Consider the following 12,750-nt stretch of genomic DNA (forward strand, 5'->3'; position numbering starts at 1 on the left):
GGGACCAGGCGAAGGAGGGACGGGGGGACGGGGAGACGTTGGGACTGGGGGACCGGGGGACAGGAGGACCGCGAGACGGAGGACCGGGAGACGGGGGAACGGGGGTCGGGGGACCCGGGGAGGGGGGGACCGGGAGACGAGGGAATGGGGGACGGGTGGACCAGGGGCGTGGGGGGACTGGGGGGACGGGGGAGCGGGGGATGGGGGATGGGGCACTGGGGGGACGGGGGCACCGGGGGACGGGTGGACTGGGAGAGGGTGGATGGGGGTACGGGGGAACAGGGGGATCAGGGGACGGGGGGAACAGGGGACGGGGGGGACCGGAATAGTGGGGATGGTGGAACGTGGGGACGGGGGACCCGGGAGACGGGGGACAGGAAGACGGGAACCGGGGGAACGGAGACAGGGGTGACGGGGAGACGGGGGTACCGGGGGACGGGGGTACTGCGTGGGGCTGCACTGACATCAGCTGTTACCGCTTGGCCTTCAGCTGTTGCCAGTTGGCCATTGGACACCGGCAGAGCTGCGGTGGCCAAGCTAGGAAGCGCGGATGGTGGACTGCAAATTGCAGAGGGGCGCGGACTGCAGTGGGCCGGCTTGGTGGGTCTGTTGGTTGGCAGAGAATCGGCCAGCAGGTGGGGGATCGGGCGGCTCCGGCTTGCCGTGTCTCCAAGCCAGCCGCCCGTGAGACATGGTGCTATGAGCCCCCTATCCGTGGCTCTGTGGGTGTTCCTTCTTGGCCTCGCCAAATCCTGCGTTCTTGTGCGGGCAGAGGGACTAGAGTCCCCGCAGGACAGGGACAGACAGACAGAACGGGAGGAGGAGTAAGAGGGAGCGAGATGGAAATATACACGTATATGTACGTGTATGTGTCTAGACATACAGAGAGACATGGACAGAGACAGAGAAAGAGGGGGCAGGCACGCGGGGAGAGAGCTCCTGAGCCAGAGCCAGAACCCAACAGGCACGTCACAGAGCCAGACAGACATGGGGTGGGGGAGGGTGGGAGGGACGCACATTCGGGCACACGGACTGGGACAGACGCACTGAGGCTGTGTTGAAGTGGTGGCTTCTCCACCGGAGTGTGGTCGTGCCCGGGGCTGGGCTCCGCCAAGGAGGCATTGCCCTGGCGTTGGCAGTCACCATTGAAGCCCCCGGGGCGGGCCGCCAGGGTCTCCGGAGGGCCAGTGGGCTCTGAGCCCCGCCCAGGGACCCGCCCGCGGGAGGAGAGTGGCAGCCCCCAGGCACCCTGGTTGTGAGGATTGTGTGCCTGCGTGCCTGCTCTTCCCTTGTGGCGGTCTCCCCTGGAGTCGATGGCGCGTGGTGTGTTGGGGTGCTGCTCCCGCCGTCCCCTGGTTTGTCCCGGCTCTTTGTGCCCTTTGTGTCGGGGACACCGTGGCCGGCGGGAAGGGAGGGCTCCTGGCTCTTGTGGGAGACGGGAGGGGACGCGCGGGGGTGTGGGGAGAGGTGCCTGCCCGCGGAGACAGAAGACTCCGGTGGGGCGGGGCGGGTGGGTGTCCCGTTTGCCCGAGGACACGCCGATCCTGTGTCTCGGGGCCCAGGGGCAGGCGCAGGGATGGGCGTCCCCTGGGCTCGGGCCGAGGTGCAAAGGACCGGCACGTCCTGGGATGGAGAGAGCCTGGTGGAAGCCTGCGCCGGCAGGCAGCCCTGGGCTTGGGCGTTGGGGGTTGCGGCGGCGGCAGGGTCGGGGAGCGAGAGGGAGCCCTGCGATGGCGGTGGCGGCGGCGGCGACCTAGACGCGGCTGGCTGCTGCAGGCTGACGGCCTGCCTCGGCGAAGAGCACTAAGAAGAGGGAGAGGGGGGGAGCCCTGGCCGACAGGCCTGGTGTGCGGCCGGGGATGCGAGCTTGTAGTGCTGGGCGGCTGTCCCTCCTCTGGCCAGGGGGTCCTTCGGCTGGCTGGGCGGCTGCAGGGGTTGCAGAGGGGCAAGGGGCGGCAGGGATTCGGAGGGAGGCACGCCGGGGCGGCGGCGCAAAAGGAGAGGCGAGCAAAAGCCTACAGGTATTCCCAGGCGGTCTCCCATGCAAGTACTAACCAGGCCCCTCCCTGCTTAGCTCCCGAGATCAGAGGAGATCGGGCGCGTTCAGGGTGGTATGGCCGTAGACGCTGGGACCCGGCTCCCGCGCCCCAAGAGCCTGCTCCCGGCCTGTCTCGTGAGCGCCCGCCATGCAGATGAGCCGCTCCGGTGGCGAGCATCGACCCGCGGGCCGGCTCTGCCAGCACCGCGTCCCCCCCCAGTCCGGCTCCCCGCCTCTTCCTAATGCCCCTGGCGTGGGCGGCGGGCTACTCCTGGCCGACAGCGAGGCCCCTTCGCGCCACCCGGGGCTCCATGGGACACTGCCACTTCCCTGATGGTGCCAGAAGTCGTGGAACTCTGGCATCCTGGGACTCCCCGCACCCAGACCGGCATACAACCCGCCCCCCTACCGCCACCAGGTTTACCCCCAACCGCAGCCCCAAGGCTGGTGGAGGCCTGCACCAGCAGGCAACCCTGGGCCTGGGAGTTGTGGGAGGACCCCGCGGCGGCGGCGGGGGCGGCTGCGGCGGCGGCGGCGACGGCGGCGGCGGCGGAGGCAGGGGAGGGTGGCGAGGTAGGCGATGGCAACCGCGTGGATGGCGCCAGGGCGGCGATGGCGGCGGCGACAATGGGGGCTTTGACGGTGGGCGCTGGGACACGTGGGCCGATGGCGGCGGCGGTGGCGGCGGGGGCTGGGGAGGGCGTGAGGGCGGTGCTGGCGGCGGAGGCCGGGAGAGCAGAGGCGGGAGACTGAGCGAGTATGGCATTGGTGGCGGCGGGGGCTGGGGCGGGGGCGGGGAAGATGGCGGTGCTGGAGGCGGGGAGAGCAGAGGAGGGAATTGAGGGAGTGCGGCAATGGCGGCAGCGGGGGCGGGGGAGGGGGAGAGGGCAGCACTGGTGGCGGAGATGGGGAGCGCGGTGCTGGCGGCCGAGGTGGGGAGAGCACAGGAGGGAGTTTGAGGGAGTTTGGCGGTGGCGGCGGCGGGGGCGGGGACAGGGGCGGGGGCGAGGGCAGCGCTGGGGGGGGGGGGTGTGGGGAGCCCGGTGGTGGCGGTGGCTTTGGCGCAGGCGGCGGTGGCGGCGACCGCGCGTCGGCGAAGGATGCGCGATGACGGCCTGCGGGACCGAAGAGGACTGAGAGGAGGGTGTGGGGGGGGAGCCCTGGCCCACGGGCCTGGTGTGCGGCCGGGGCTGCCAGCTTGTAGTGCCGGGCGGCTGACCCTCTGCTGGTCAGGGGGACCTGCGGCTGGCTGGGAGGCTGCAGAGGGGCAAGGGGCGGCAGGGGTTCGGAGGGAGCCACGCCGGAGCGGCGATGCAAAAGGAGACGCTAGCAAAAGCCAACAGGTATTCCCAGGCGGTCTCCCATCCAAGTACTAACCAGGACAGACCCTGCTTCGCTTCCGAGATCAGACGAGATCTGCTGCGTTCAGGGTGGTATGGCCTTAGGCACTGGGACCCGGCTCCCGGCACTCCAAGAGCCTGCTCCCGACTTGCCTCCTGAGCGCACGCGCCATGCTGCTGGGCCGCTCGGGTGGCGAGCATGTCTGCCCGAGTGCCTCCCGCCCGCTCCCCGCCTCCTCCGATCGCCGCTGGTGTGGGCGACGGGCTACTCCTGGCCCGCAGCGAGGCCCCTTCGCGCCCCCCAGTGGCTCCACAGGCCTCTGTCACTTCCCTGACTGTGACATATGTCTGGGCGCCCTGGCATCCTGGGACTCCCCACGCCCGGAATGGCTTTTACCACGCCCCCCTACCCCAACCCCTCTCATCCCCCCCCAGCCCCACAACCGCACACCCCCCTTGCTGCTGTGCTGTCCCCACCACTCAGGGCCACCGAGGGGGTCGCAGGGTCCTCTCAGTCCCCTCCACCCTAGGGACGTGCAACCCAGGCCCTGGCCCTGGCCGGCCCCACCCACTGGCCCAAAGCCAGGGAGAGCCACCCGCGACCAGGGGGCAGCACCTCCAGACTGCCGCCACCCTTCGTCACACAGCCTTCTGTCTGGGCCCTCGCCCCTCATCAGCGACCAGCGTCCCGCCCGATCACTGGTCACTTCACTGGCTACACATCACCTCTCCTGACCCAGGGTGTTGAGAGAGAGGATGAGAGAAGGCCAGAGACGGAGCAAGAGGTAGGCGGAGAGAGACAGACGGGGACTGTGGGGACAGACTTGCAGAGAGCACTTTCCAGGCTCTGGGCCTCGCGTGGAGGGGTGCTGCGTGGGGGCTGCACGGACATCAGCTGTTACCGCTTGGCCATCAGCTGTTGCCAGTTGGCCATTGGCCACTGGCAGAGCTGCGGTGGCCAAGCTAGGAAGCGCGGATGGTGGACTGCAAATTGCAGAGGGGCGCGGACTGCAGTGGGCCGGCTTGGTGGGTCTGTTGGTTGGCAGAGAATCGGCCGGCAGGTTGGGGATCGGGCGGCTCCGGCTTGCCGTGTCTCCAAGCCAGCTGCCCGTGAGACATGGTGCTATGAGCCCCCTATCCGTGGCTCTGTTGGTGTTCCTTCTTGGCCTCGCCAAATCCTGGGTTCTTGTGCGGGCAGAGGGACTAGAGTCCCCGCAGCACAGGGACCGACAGACAGAACGGGGGGACAGGGGGACCGGGGGACGGGAGGACCGGGGGACAGGGGACCGGGAGACGGGTGTAAGGGGGGGGACAGGGAGAACGGTGGGACTGTAGGAACCCGGGGCGGGGGTACCGGGGGACGGGGTACCAGGAGATGGGGGAAGGGGGGCAGGGGGACAGGGAGACCGTTGGTACTGGGAGAACCGGGGGACGGGGGGTCTGGGAGACGGGGGCATGTGGGACGGGGGGAAGGGGTGACCGGAAGATGGGGGGACGGGAGTACGAGAGGGCCGGGGGGACGGGGGGACTGGGGGATGGGGGGACAAGGGGACCGGGGGACCGGGGGGACAGGGGGACTGGGTACTGGGAGACAGTGGGACCAGGGGACGGGGGCACCGGGAGATGGGGGGACACGGTACCAGGGGAAAGGGAGACCGGGGAATTGGGGGACAGGGAGACTGGGGGACTGGGGGATTGGGGGAATGAGAGGACGGTGGGACTGGCGGACGGTGGGACGGAGGGACCAGGAGACCGGTGGATGGAGGGACAGGAGTACGAGGGTACTGGGGGACGAGGGACATGGGGAGGGGGGACCGGGAAACGGGGGAACGGGGGACCGTGAGACGGGGGGTCCGGGAGATGGGGGACCTGGGGCCGGGGGGACGGGGTGACGGGGGGACCGGGAGACAGAGGGACAGGGGGACTGGAGGGTCGGGGGGACCGGGGGATGGGGGGAACGGGGGACGGGGGGACCGGGGTAACGGAGACGGAGGGGGGGACCGGGGGAACGGCGGATGGGGGGACCAGGGGACCCGCGGACCGGGGGACCGGAGGTTGGGGGGACCGGGGGATAGGGGACCGGGCGACGGGGTGACCAGGGGCATGAATGGACTGGGGGGACGGGGGTACCAGTGGACCGGGAGATGGGGGGACCGGGGGACCGGGGACCGGGGGACGGGGGGACCGGGGGACCGGGGGTTGGGGGACTGGGGGATGAGGGGACCGGGAGATCGGGTACCGGGGAACGGGGCGACTAGGAGACGGGGGACCGCGAGACGGGGGACCGGGGACGGGGTGACCGGGAGATGGGACACCGGGAGACGGGAGACTGTGGGACGGGAGGACCGGAAGACGGGGCGAACGGAGAACTGGGGGATCGGTAGACGGGGGCCAGGGCGATGGGGGAACCGGGGGACTGGGGGACCGGGGGACCAGGGACCGGGGGTTGGGGGTCCAGGGGATGAGGGGACCGGGAGACGGGGGACCTGGGGACCGGGCGACCGGGAGACGGGGGACCGGGAGACGGGGGGATGGGTGTGCGGCCGGACCGGGAGACAGAGGGACAGGGAGATGGGGGGACCGGGGGACCGGGGGAAGGGGGTAACACTGGACGGAGGACCGGGGGACCGGAAGACCGGGCGACCGGGAGACAGGGGACCGGGAGACTGGGGACCGGGAGACGGGGCGACCGGGGAACGGGGGGACCGGTAGAAGGGCGCCTGGGCGCCGGGGGAACCGGGGGACCGGGGGACCAGGAGGCGACGGGGGACCGGGGAACGGGAGACCGGGGGTATGGGGGGACGGGGGGACCAGGCGAAGGAGGGACGGGGGGACGGGGAGACGTTGGGACTGGGGGACCGTGGGACAGGTGGACCGCGAGACGGAGGACCGGGAGACGGGGAAACGGGGGTCGGGGGACCCGGGGAGGGGGGGACCGGGAGACGAGGGAATGGGGGACGGGTGGACCAGGGGCGTGGGGGGACTGGGGGGACGGGGGAGCGGGGGACGGGGGATGGGGCACTGGGGGGACGGGGGCACCGGGGGACGGGTGGACTGGGAGAGGGTGGATGGGGGTACGGGGGAACAGGGGGATCAGGGGACGGGGGGACCGGGGGACGGGGGGACCGGGGCAACGGAGACGGGGGGGACCGGGGGAACGGCGGATGGGGGGACCAGGGGACCCGCGGACCGGGGGACCGGAGGTTGGGGGGACCGGGGGATAGGGGACCGGGCGACGGGGTGACCAGGGGCATGAATGGACTGGGGGGACGGGGGTACCAGTGGACCGGGAGATGGGGGGACCGGGGGACTGGGGACCGGGGGACGGGGGGACCGGGGGACCGGGGGTTGGGGGACTGGGGGATGAGGGGACCGGGAGATCGGGTACCGGGGAACGGGGCGACTAGGAGACGGGGGACCGCGAGACGGGGGACCGGGGACGGGGTGACCGGGAGATGGGACACCGGGAGACGGGAGACTGTGGGACGGGAGGACCGGAAGACGGGGCGAACGGAGAACTGGGGGATCGGTAGACGGGGGCCAGGGCGATGGGGGAACCGGGGGACTGGGGGACCGGGGGACCAGGGACCGGGGTTGGGGGTCCAGGGGATGAGGGGACCGGGAGACGGGGGACCTGGAAACCGGGCGACCGGGAGACGGGGGACCGGGAGACGGGGGGATGGGTGTGCGGCCGGACCGGGAGACAGAGGGACAGGGAGATGGGGGGACCGGGGGACCGGGGGAAGGGGGTAACACTGGACGGAGGACCGGGGGACCGGAAGACCGGGCGACCGGGAGACAGGGGACCGGGAGACTGGGGACCGGGAGACGGGGCGACCGGGGAACGGGGGGACCGGTAGAAGGGCGCCTGGGCGCCGGGGAAACCGGGGGAACGGGGGACCAGGAGACGGGGGACCGGGGAACGGGAGACCGGGGGTATGGGGGGACGGGGGGACCAGGCGAAGGAGGGACGGGGGGACGGGGAGACGTTGGGACTGGGGGACCGGGGGACAGGAGGACCGCGAGACGGAGGACCGGGAGACGGGGGAACGGGGGTCGGGGGACCCGGGGAGGGGGGGACCGGGAGACGAGGGAATGGGGGACGGGTGGACCAGGGGCGTGGGGGGACTGGGGGGACGGGGGAGCGGGGGATGGGGGATGGGGCACTGGGGGGACGGGGGCACCGGGGGACGGGTGGACTGGGAGAGGGTGGATGGGGGTACGGGGGAACAGGGGGATCAGGGGACGGGGGGAACAGGGGACGGGGGGGACCGGAATAGTGGGGATGGTGGAACGTGGGGACGGGGGACCCGGGAGACGGGGGACAGGAAGACGGGAACCGGGGGAACGGAGACAGGGGTGACGGGGAGACGGGGGTACCGGGGGACGGGGGTACTGCGTGGGGCTGCACTGACATCAGCTGTTACCGCTTGGCCTTCAGCTGTTGCCAGTTGGCCATTGGACACCGGCAGAGCTGCGGTGGCCAAGCTAGGAAGCGCGGATGGTGGACTGCAAATTGCAGAGGGGCGCGGACTGCAGTGGGCCGGCTTGGTGGGTCTGTTGGTTGGCAGAGAATCGGCCAGCAGGTGGGGGATCGGGCGGCTCCGGCTTGCCGTGTCTCCAAGCCAGCCGCCCGTGAGACATGGTGCTATGAGCCCCCTATCCGTGGCTCTGTGGGTGTTCCTTCTTGGCCTCGCCAAATCCTGCGTTCTTGTGCGGGCAGAGGGACTAGAGTCCCCGCAGGACAGGGACAGACAGACAGAACGGGAGGAGGAGTAAGAGGGAGCGAGATGGAAATATACACGTATATGTACGTGTATGTGTCTAGACATACAGAGAGACATGGACAGAGACAGAGAAAGAGGGGGCAGGCACGCGGGGAGAGAGCTCCTGAGCCAGAGCCAGAACCCAACAGGCACGTCACAGAGCCAGACAGACATGGGGTGGGGGAGGGTGGGAGGGACGCACATTCGGGCACACGGACTGGGACAGACGCACTGAGGCTGTGTTGAAGTGGTGGCTTCTCCACCGGAGTGTGGTCGTGCCCGGGGCTGGGCTCCGCCAAGGAGGCATTGCCCTGGCGTTGGCAGTCACCATTGAAGCCCCCGGGGCGGGCCGCCAGGGTCTCCGGAGGGCCAGTGGGCTCTGAGCCCCGCCCAGGGACCCGCCCGCGGGAGGAGAGTGGCAGCCCCCAGGCACCCTGGTTGTGAGGATTGTGTGCCTGCGTGCCTGCTCTTCCCTTGTGGCGGTCTCCCCTGGAGTCGATGGCGCGTGGTGTGTTGGGGTGCTGCTCCCGCCGTCCCCTGGTTTGTCCCGGCTCTTTGTGCCCTTTGTGTCGGGGACACCGTGGCCGGCGGGAAGGGAGGGCTCCTGGCTCTTGTGGGAGACGGGAGGGGACGCGCGGGGGTGTGGGGAGAGGTGCCTGCCCGCGGAGACAGAAGACTCCGGTGGGGCGGGGCGGGTGGGCGTCCCGTTTGCCCGAGGACACGCCGATCCTGTGTCTCGGGGCCCAGGGGCAGGCGCAGGGATGGGCGTCCCCTGGGCTCGGGCCGAGGTGCAAAGGACCGGCACGTCCTGGGATGGAGAGAGCCTGGTGGAAGCCTGCGCCGGCAGGCAGCCCTGGGCTTGGGCGTTGGGGGTTGCGGCGGCGGCAGGGTCGGGGAGCGAGAGGGAGCCCTGCGATGGCGGTGGCGGCGGCGGCGACCTAGACGCGGCTGGCTGCTGCAGGCTGACGGCCTGCCTCGGCGAAGAGCACTAAGAAGAGGGAGAGGGGGGGAGCCCTGGCCGACAGGCCTGGTGTGCGGCCGGGGATGCGAGCTTGTAGTGCTGGGCGGCTGTCCCTCCTCTGGCCAGGGGGTCCTTCGGCTGGCTGGGCGGCTGCAGGGGTTGCAGAGGGGCAAGGGGCGGCAGGGATTCGGAGGGAGGCACGCCGGGGCGGCGGCGCAAAAGGAGAGGCGAGCAAAAGCCTACAGGTATTCCCAGGCGGTCTCCCATGCAAGTACTAACCAGGCCCCTCCCTGCTTAGCTCCCGAGATCAGAGGAGATCGGGCGCGTTCAGGGTGGTATGGCCGTAGACGCTGGGACCCGGCTCCCGCGCCCCAAGAGCCTGCTCCCGGCCTGTCTCGTGAGCGCCCGCCATGCAGATGAGCCGCTCCGGTGGCGAGCATCGACCCGCGGGCCGGCTCTGCCAGCACCGCGTCCCCCCCCAGTCCGGCTCCCCGCCTCTTCCTAATGCCCCTGGCGTGGGCGGCGGGCTACTCCTGGCCGACAGCGAGGCCCCTTCGCGCCACCCGGGGCTCCATGGGACACTGCCACTTCCCTGATGGTGCCAGAAGTCGTGGAACTCTGGCATCCTGGGACTCCCCGCACCCAGACCGGCATACAACCCGCCCCCCTACCGCCACCAGGTTTACCCCCAACCGCAGCCCCAAGGCTGGTGGAGGCCTGCACCAGCAGGCAACCCTGGGCCTGGGAGTTGTGGGAGGACCCCGCGGCGGCGGCGGGGGCGGCTGCGGCGGCGGCGGCGACGGCGGCGGCGGCGGAGGCAGGGGAGGGTGGCGAGGTAGGCGATGGCAACCGCGTGGATGGCGCCAGGGCGGCGATGGCGGCGGCGACAATGGGGGCTTTGACGGTGGGCGCTGGGACACGTGGGCCGATGGCGGCGGCGGTGGCGGCGGGGGCTGGGGAGGGCGTGAGGGCGGTGCTGGCGGCGGAGGCCGAGAGAGCAGAGGCGGGAGACTGAGCGAGTATGGCATTGGTGGCGGCGGGGGCTGGGGCGGGGGCGGGGAAGATGGCGGTGCTGGAGGCGGGGAGAGCAGAGGAGGGAATTGAGGGAGTGCGGCAATGGCGGCAGCGGGGGCGGGGGAGGGGGAGAGGGCAGCACTGGTGGCGGAGATGGGGAGCGCGGTGCTGGCGGCCGAGGTGGGGAGAGCACAGGAGGGAGTTTGAGGGAGTTTGGCGGTGGCGGCGGCGGGGGCGGGGACAGGGGCGGGGGCGAGGGCAGCGCTGGGGGGGGGGGTGTGGGGAGCCCGGTGGTGGCGGTGGCTTTGGCGCAGGCGGCGGTGGCGGCGACCGCGCGTTGGCGAAGGATGCGCGATGACGGCCTGCGGGACCGAAGAGGACTGAGAGGAGGGTGTGGGGGGGGAGCCCTGGCCCACGGGCCTGGTGTGCGGCCGGGGCTGCCAGCTTGTAGTGCCGGGCGGCTGACCCTCTGCTGGTCAGGGGGACCTGCGGCTGGCTGGGAGGCTGCAGAGGGGCAAGGGGCGGCAGGGGTTCGGAGGGAGCCACGCCGGAGCGGCGATGCAAAAGGAGACGCTAGCAAAAGCCAACAGGTATTCCCAGGCGGTCTCCCATCCAAGTACTAACCAGGACAGACCCTGCTTCGCTTCCGAGATCAGACGAGATCTGCTGCGTTCAGGGTGGTATGGCCTTAGGCACTGGGACCCGGCTCCCGGCACTCCAAGAGCCTGCTCCCGACTTGCCTCCTGAGCGCACGCGCCATGCTGCTGGGCCGCTCGGGTGGCGAGCATGTCTGCCCGAGTGCCTCCCGCCCGCTCCCCGCCTCCTCCGATCGCCGCTGGTGTGGGCGACGGGCTACTCCTGGCCCGCAGCGAGGCCCCTTCGCGCCCCCCAGTGGCTCCACAGGCCTCTGTCACTTCCCTGACTGTGACATATGTCTGGGCGCCCTGGCATCCTGGGACTCCCCACGCCCGGAATGGCTTTTACCACGCCCCCCTACCCCAACCCCTCTCATCCCCCCCCAGCCCCACAACCGCACACCCCCCTTGCTGCTGTGCTGTCCCCACCACTCAGGGCCACCGAGGGGGTCGCAGGGTCCTCTCAGTCCCCTCCACCCTAGGGACGTGCAACCCAGGCCCTGGCCCTGGCCGGCCCCACCCACTGGCCCAAAGCCAGGGAGAGCCACCCGCGACCAGGGGGCAGCACCTCCAGACTGCCGCCACCCTTCGTCACACAGCCTTCTGTCTGGGCCCTCGCCCCTCATCAGCGACCAGCGTCCCGCCCGATCACTGGTCACTTCACTGGCTACACATCACCTCTCCTGACCCAGGGTGTTGAGAGAGAGGATGAGAGAAGGCCAGAGACGGAGCAAGAGAGAGGCGGAGAGAGACAGACGGGGACTGTGGGGACAGACTTGCAGAGAGCACTTTCCAGGCTCTGGGCCTCGCGTGGAGGGGTGCTGCGTGGGGGCTGCACGGACATCAGCTGTTACCGCTTGGCCATCAGCTGTTGCCAGTTGGCCATTGGCCACTGGCAGAGCTGCGGTGGCCAAGCTAGGAAGCGCGGATGGTGGACTGCAAATTGCAGAGGGGCGCGGACTGCAGTGGGCCGGCTTGGTGGGTCTGTTGGTTGGCAGAGAATCGGCCGGCAGGTTGGGGATCGGGCGGCTCCGGCTTGCCGTGTCTCCAAGCCAGCTGCCCGTGAGACATGGTGCTATGAGCCCCCTATCCGTGGCTCTGTTGGTGTTCCTTCTTGGCCTCGCCAAATCCTGGGTTCTTGTGCGGGCAGAGGGACTAGAGTCCCCGCAGGACAGGGACCGACAGACAGAACGGGGGGACAGGGGGACCGGGGGACGGGAGGACCGGGGGACAGGGGACCGGGAGACGGGTGTAAGGGGGGGGACAGGGAGAACGGTGGGACTGTAGGAACCCGGGGCGGGGGTACCGGGGGACGGGGTACCAGGAGATGGGGGAAGGTGGGCAGGGGGACAGGGAGACCGTTGGTACTGGGAGAACCGGGGGACGGGGGGTCTGGGAGACGGGGGCATGTGGGACGGGGGGAAGGGGTGACCGGAAGATGGGGGGACGGGAGTACGAGAGGGCCGGGGGGACGGGGGGACTGGGGGATGGGGGGACAAGGGGACCGGGGGACCGGGGGGACAGGGGGACTGGGTACTGGGAGACAGTGGGACCAGGGGACGGGGGCACCGGGAGATGGGGGGACACGGTACCAGGGGAAAGGGAGACCGGGGAATTGGGGGACAGGGAGACTGGGGGACTGGGGGATTGGGGGAATGAGAGGACGGTGGGACTGGCGGACGGTGGGACGGAGGGACCAGGAGACCGGTGGATGGAGGGACAGGAGTACGAGGGTACTGGGGGACGAGGGACATGGGGAGGGGGGGACCGGGAAACGGGGGAACGGGGGACCGTGAGACGGGGGACCGGGAGATGGGGGACCTGGGGCCGGGGGGACGGGGTGACGGGGGGACCGGGAGACAGAGGGACAGGGGGACTGGAGGGTCGGGGGGACCGGGGGACGGGGGGACCGGGGGACGGGGGGACCGGGGCAACGGAGACGGGGGGGGACCGGGGGAACGGCGGATGGGGGGACCAGGGGACCCGCGGACCGGGG

The 12,750-nt window shown here is 71.0% G+C and overlaps 4 pseudogenes; all 4 read right to left on the bottom strand.

Moving 5' to 3' along the window:
* Nucleotides 1–2,005: 2,005 nt before the first annotated feature.
* On the bottom strand, nt 2,006–2,125 carry LOC148756178 (5S ribosomal RNA; annotated as a pseudogene).
* A 1,240-nt stretch (nt 2,126–3,365) lies between these two features.
* LOC148756179 (5S ribosomal RNA) lies at nt 3,366–3,485 on the bottom strand (annotated as a pseudogene).
* A 5,849-nt stretch (nt 3,486–9,334) lies between these two features.
* LOC148756180 (5S ribosomal RNA) lies at nt 9,335–9,454 on the bottom strand (annotated as a pseudogene).
* A 1,239-nt stretch (nt 9,455–10,693) lies between these two features.
* LOC148756181 (5S ribosomal RNA) lies at nt 10,694–10,813 on the bottom strand (annotated as a pseudogene).
* Nucleotides 10,814–12,750: the final 1,937 nt, after the last annotated feature.

This window comes from Rhinolophus sinicus, chromosome 12 (assembly GCF_057876585.1).
Source record: "Rhinolophus sinicus isolate RSI-liver-muscle chromosome 12, RSI-T2T, whole genome shotgun sequence".
In the NCBI taxonomy this organism is placed as follows: domain Eukaryota; kingdom Metazoa; phylum Chordata; class Mammalia; order Chiroptera; family Rhinolophidae; genus Rhinolophus; species Rhinolophus sinicus.